General features: G+C 57.0%; 1 non-coding gene across 1 annotated transcript; it reads left to right on the top strand.

The window, feature by feature from the left end:
* Window positions 1–1197: 1197 nt before the first annotated feature.
* Window positions 1198–1316, top strand: LOC148058182 (5S ribosomal RNA). The gene has a single exon (XR_015710105.1). It is a non-coding gene; the product is annotated as a 5S ribosomal RNA (ribosomal RNA).
* Window positions 1317–6641: the final 5325 nt, after the last annotated feature.

Consider the following 6641-nt stretch of genomic DNA (forward strand, 5'->3'; position numbering starts at 1 on the left):
AGGGGCCTGGGGGGCCTCCTCCTGCGGGGATGGAGAACCAGGGGGCCTGGGGAGCCTCCTCCTGCGGGGATGGAGAACCAGGGGGCCTGGGGAGCCTCCTCCTGCGGGGATGGAGAACCAGGGGGCCTGGGGAGCCTCCTCCTGCGGGGATGGAGAACCAGGGGGCCTGGGGAGCCTCCTCCTGCGGGGATGGAGAACCAGGGGGCCTGGGGAGCCTCCTCCTGCGGGCATGGAGAACCAGGGGGCCTGGGGAGCCTCCTCCTGCGGGGATGGAGAACCAGGGCGCCTGGGGAGCCTCCTCCTGCGGGGATGGGGAACCAGGGGGCCTGGGGAGCCTCCTCCTGCACCAGGGGGCCTGGGGAGCCTCCTCCTGCGGGGATGGGGAACCAGGGGGCCTGGGGAGCCTCCTCCTGCGGTGATGGGGAACCATGGGGCCTGGGGAGCCTCCTCCTGCGGGGATGGGGAACCAGGGGGCCTGGGGAGCCTCCTCCTGCGGGCATGGAGAACCAGGGGGCCTGGGGAGCCTCCTCCTGCGGGGATGGGGAACCAGGGGGCCTGGGGAGCCTCCTCCTGCACCAGGGGGCCTGGGGAGCCTCCTCCTGCGGGGATGGGGAACCAGGGGGCCTGGGGAGCCTCCTCCTGCGGTGATGGGGAACCATGGGGCCTGGGGAGCCTCCTCCTGCGGGGATGGGGAACCAGGGGGCCTGGGGAGCCTCCTCCTGCGGTGATGGGGAACCATGGGGCCTGGGGAGCCTCCTCCTGCGGGGATGGAGAAGCAGGGGGCCTGGGGAGCCTCCTCCTGCGGGCATAGAGAACCAGGGGGCCTGGGGAGCCTCCTCCTGCGGGCATGGGGAACCAGGGGGCCTGGGGAGCCTCCTCCTGCGGTGATGGGGAACCATTGGGCCTGGGGAGCCTCCTCCTGCACCAGGGGGCCTGGGGAGCCTCCTCCTGCGGGGATGGGGAACCAGGGGGCCTGGGGAGCCTCCTCCTGCGGGGATGGGGAACCAGGGGCCTGGGGAGCCTCCTCCTGCACCAGGGGGCCTGGGGAGCCTCCTCCTGCACCAGGGGGCCTGGGGAGCCTCCTCCTGCGGGGATGGGGAACCAGGGGGCCTGGGGAGCCTCCTCCTGCGGGGATGGGGAACCAGGGGCCTGGGGAACATTTTCAACACTTTGGGGCATTTCACAAGCGCTTCCCTCGCTTACGGCCACACCACCCTGAATGAGCCCGATCTCGTCTGATCTCGGAAGCCAAGCAGGGTCGGGCCCAGTTAGTACTTGGATGGGAGACCGCCTGGGAATACTGGGTGCTGTAAGCATTTTTTTTTGCCATTATTTGTGGGTAGAAAAGTGAGAAAAGTGACCTAAAATAGAACCGGGACTAGGCGGCAGTTCCCCCCACCAGGCGGCGGCATTTGGGGCATTATTTGTGGGTAAGAAAGTGAGAAAAGTGACCTAAAATAGAACCGGGACTAGGCCTCAGTTCCCCCCACCAGGCGGCGGCATTTGGGGCATTATTTGTGGGTAAGAAAGTGAGAAAAGTGACCTAAAATAGAACCGGGACTAGGCCTCAGTTCCCCCCACCAGGCGGCGGCATTTGGGGCATTATTTGTGGGTAAGAAAGTGAGAAAAGTGACCTAAAATAGAACCGGGACTAGGCGGCAGTTCCCCCCACCAGGCGGCGGCATTTGGGGCATCATTTGTGGGTCAGAAAGTGAGAAAAGTGACCTAAAATAGAACCGGGACTAGGCGGCAGTTCCCCCCACCAGGCGGCGGCATTTGGGGCATTATTTGTGGGTAGAAAAGTGAGAAAAGTGACCTAAAATAGAACCGGGACTAGGCGGCAGTTCCCCCCACCAGGCGGCGGCATTTGGGGCATTATTTGTGGGTAAGAAAGTGAGAAAAGTGACCTAAAATAGAACCGGGACTAGGCGGCAGTTCCCCCCACCAGGCGGCGGCATTTGGGGCATTATTTGTGGGTCAGAAAGTGAGAAAAGTGACCTAAAATAGAACCGGGACTAGGCGGCAGTTCCCCCCACCAGGCGGCGGCATTTGGGGCATTATTTGTGGGTCAGAAAGTGAGAAAAGTGACCTAAAATAGAACCGGGACTAGGCGGCAGTTCCCCCCACCAGGCGGCGGCATTTGGGGCATTATTTGTGGGTCAGAAAGTGAGAAAAGTGACCTAAAATAGAACCGGGACTAGGCGGCAGTTCCCCCCACCAGGCGGCGGCATTTGGGGCATTATTTGTGGGTAGAAAAGTGAGAAAAGTGACCTAAAATAGAACCGGGACTAGGCGGCAGTTCCCCCCACCAGGCGGCGGCATTTGGGGCATTATTTGTGGGTAGAAAAGTGAGAAAAGTGACCTAAAATAGAACCGGGACTAGGCGGCAGTTCCCCCCACCAGGCGGCGGCATTTGGGGCATTATTTGTGGGTAGAAAAGTGAGAAAAGTGACCTAAAATAGAACCGGGACTAGGCGGCAGTTCCCCCCACCAGGCGGCGGCATTTGGGGCATTATTTGTGGGTCAGAAAGTGAGAAAAGTGACCTAAAATAGAACCGGGACTAGGCGGCAGTTCCCCCCACCAGGCGGCGGCATTTGGGGCATTATTTGTGGGTCAGAAAGTGAGAAAAGTGACCTAAAATAGAACCGGGACTAGGCGGCAGTTCCCCCACCAGATGGCGGCATTTGGGGACCCGTGGTGTGGGTAGAAAACTCACCAAAGTGACTTAAAATAGAACCGGTGCAGGCGGCATGTTCCCCCACCAGATGGCGGCATTTGGGGACCCGTGGTGTGGGTAGAAAACTCACCAAAGTGACTTAAAATAGAACCGGTGCAGGCGGCATGTTCCCCCACCAGATGGCGGCATTTGGGGACCCGTAGTGTGGGTAGAAAACTCACCAAAGTGACTTAAAATAGAACCGGTGCAGGCGGCATGTTCCCCCACCAGATGGCGGCATTTGGGGACCCGTAGTGTGGGTAGAAAACTCACCAAAGTGACTTAAAATAGAACCGGTGCAGGCGGCATGTTCCCCCACCAGATGGCGGCATTTGGGGACCCGTAGTGTGGGTAGAAAACTCACCAAAGTGACTTAAAATAGAACCGGTGCAGGCGGCATGTTCCCCCACCAGATGGCGGCATTTGGGGACCCGTAGTGTGGGTAGAAAACTCACCAAAGTGACTTAAAATAGAACCGGTGCAGGCGGCATGTTCCCCCACCAGATGGCGGCATTTGGGGAGCCGTAGTGTGGGTAGAAAACTCACCAAAGTGACTTAAAATAGAACCGGTGCAGGCGGCATGTTCCCCCACCAGATGGCGGCATTTGGGGACCCGTAGTGTGGGTAGAAAACTCACCAAAGTGACTTAAAATAGAACCGGTGCAGGCGGCATGTTCCCCCACCAGATGGCGGCATTTGGGGACCTGCAGTGTGGGTAGAAAACTCACCAAAGTGTCCTAAAATAGAACCGGGACCAGGGGGCCTCTTCCCCCACCAGGTGGCGGGCTTGGGGGGCTTGGTTTCCGGGTAGAAAACTCACCAAAGTGTCCTAAAATAGAACCGGGACCAGGGGGCATGTTCCCCCACCAGGCGGCGGGCTTGGGGGGCTTGGTTTGCGGGTAGAAAACTCACCAAAGTGTCCTAAAATAGAACCAGGACCAGGGGGCATGTTCCCCCACCAGGCGGCGGGCTTGGGGGGCTTGGTTTGCGGGTAGAAAACTCACCAAAGTGTCCTAAAATAGAACCGGGACCAGGGGGCCTCTTCCCCCACCAGGCGGCGGGCTTGGGGGGCTTGGTTTGCGGGTAGAAAACTCACCAAAGTGACCTAAAATAGAACCGGGCTAGGCGGCATGTTCCCCCACCAGGCGGCGGGCTTGGGGGGCTTGGTTTGCGGGTAGAAAACTCACCAAAGTGTCCTAAAATAGAACCGGGACCAGGGGGCCTCTTCCCCCACCAGGCGGCGGGCTTGGGGGGCTTGGTTTGCGGGTAGAAAACTCACCAAAGTGACCTAAAATAGAACCGGGCTAGGCGGCATGTTCCCCCACCAGGCGGCGGGCTTGGGGGGCTTGGTTTGCGGGTAGAAAACTCACCAAAGTGTCCTAAAATAGAACCGGGACCAGGGGGCATCTTCCCCCACCAGGCGGCGGGCTTGGGGGGCTTGGTTTGCGGGTAGAAAACTCACCAAAGTGTCCTAAAATAGAACCGGGACCAGGGGGCCTCTTCCCCCACCAGGCGGCGGGCTTGGGGGGCTTGGTTTGCGGGTAGAAAACTCACCAAAGTGACCTAAAATAGAACCGGGCCAGGCGGCATGCTCCCCCACCAGGCGGCGGGCTTGGGGGGCTTGGTTTGCGGGTAGAAAACTCACCAAAGTATCGGCAAAATAGAACCAGGGAAGGGGGGGATGTCGGTGACAAGGTGCCCGAGTCAGAGAACCAGGAAAACGGACATAAATCCAGAAAACCTCGGTGTCTGACTGCTCCTCAAAAGTGGTCTTTTTGATGTCACGAGCGCAACCACCTAGAGGTTAATGGGGAGGGATGGTGTGAGCGCAAACGGATTTTTCCTAAGTGTGACTGCTCCTCAAAAAGTGGTCTTTTTGATGTCACGAGCGCAACCACCTAGAGGTTAATGGGGAGGGATGGTGTGAGCGCAAACGGATTTTTCCTAAGTGTGACTGCTCCTCAAAAAGTGGTCTTTTTGATGTCACGAGCGCAACCACCTAGAGGTTAATAGGGAGCGAGTACAACAGGGGAGGGAGTGAATGGGCTCGGACTGTGGCCGAGCCTGGTGCCTCAAAATCGGACAAGGTTGGACTGGAAGCCCGCTGAGAACTCTGGTTCTTTTGCCAGACGAAAGAAATTTTTTCCGAGTGTGACTGCTCTGCAAAAAGTGGTCTTTTTGATGTCACGAGCGCAACCACCTAGAGGTTAATAGGGAGGCACCATAACAGGAGAGGGAGTGAAAAGGCTCGGAGGGTGGCCGAGCCTGGTGCCTCAAAATCGGACAAGGTTGGAGTGGATGACCGCTGAAAACTCTGGTTCTTTTGCCAGACGAAAGAAATTTTTTCCGAGTGTGACTGCTCTGCAAAAAGTGGTCTTTTTGATGTCACGAGCGCAACCACCTAGAGGTTAATAGGGAGGCACCATAACAGGAGAGGGAGTGAAAAGGCTCGGAGGGTGGCCGAGCCTGGTGCCTCAAAATCGGACAAGGTTGGAGTGGATGACCGCTGAAAACTCTGGTTCTTTTGCCAGACGAAAGAAATTTTTCCCGAGTGTGACTGCTCTGCAAAAAGTGGTCTTTTTGATGTCACGAGCGCAACCACCTAGAGGTTAATAGGGAGGCACCATAACAGGAGAGGGAGTGAAAAGGTTCGGAGGGTGGCCGAGCCTGGTGCCTCAAAATCGGACAAGGTTGGAGTGGATGACCGCTGAAAACTCTGGTTCTTTTGCCAGACGAAAGAAATTTTTCCCGAGTGTGACTGCTCTGCAAAAAGTGGTCTTTTTGATGTCACGAGCGCAACCACCTAGAGGTTAATAGGGAGGCACCATAACAGGAGAGGGAGTGAAAAGGCTCGGAGGGTGGCCGAGCCTGGTGCCTCAAAATCGGACAAGGTTGGAGTGGATGACCGCTGAAAACTCTGGTTCTTTTGCCAGACGAAAGAAATTTTTTCCGAGTGTGACTGCTCTGCAAAAAGTGGTCTTTTTGATGTCACGAGCGCAACCACCTAGAGGTTAATAGGGAGGCACCATAACAGGAGAGGGAGTGAAAAGGCTCGGAGGGTGGCCGAGCCTGGTGCCTCAAAATCGGACAAGGTTGGAGTGGATGACCGCTGAAAACTCTGGTTCTTTTGCCAGACGAAAGAAATTTTTCCCGAGTGTGACTGCTCTGCAAAAAGTGGTCTTTTTGATGTCACGAGCGCAACCACCTAGAGGTTAATAGGGAGGCACCATAACAGGAGAGGGAGTGAAAAGGCTCGGAGGGTGGCCGAGCCTGGTGCCTCAAAATCGGACAAGGTTGGAGTGGATGGCCGCGGAGAACTCTGGTTCTTTTGCCAGACGAAAGAAATTTTTTCCGAGTGTGACTGCTCTGCAAAAAGTGGTCTTTTTGATGTCACGAGCGCAACCACCTAGAGGTTAATAGGGAGGCACCATAACAGGAGAGGGAAGGAAAAGGCTCGGAGGGTGGCCGAGCCTGGTGCCTCAAAGTCGGACAAGGTTGGAGTGGATGGCCGCGGAGAACTCTGGTTCTTTTGCCTGACGAAAGAAATTTTTTCCGAGTGTGACTGCTCCTCAAAAAGTGGTCTTTTTGATGTCACGAGCGCAACCACCTAGAGGTTAATAGGGAGGCACCATAACAGGAGAGGGAAGGAAAGGGCTCGGAGGGTGGCCGAGCCTGGTGCCTCAAAATCGGACAAGGTTGGAGTGGATGGCCGCGGAGAACTCTGGTTCTTTTGCCTGACGAAAGAAATTTTTTCCGAGTGTGACTGCTCTGCAAAAAGTGGTCTTTTTGATGTCACGAGCGCAACCACCTAGAGGTTAATAGGGAGGCACCATAACAGGAGAGGGAAGGAAAAGGCTCGGAGGGTGGCCGAGCCTGGTGCCTCAAAGTCGGACAAGGTTGGAGTGGATGGCCGCGGAGAACTCT

This window comes from Callionymus lyra, unplaced genomic scaffold (genome assembly GCF_982586985.1).
Source record: "Callionymus lyra unplaced genomic scaffold, fCalLyr1.hap1.1 HAP1_SCAFFOLD_135, whole genome shotgun sequence".
Classification (NCBI taxonomy): Eukaryota; Metazoa; Chordata; class Actinopteri; order Syngnathiformes; family Callionymidae; genus Callionymus; species Callionymus lyra.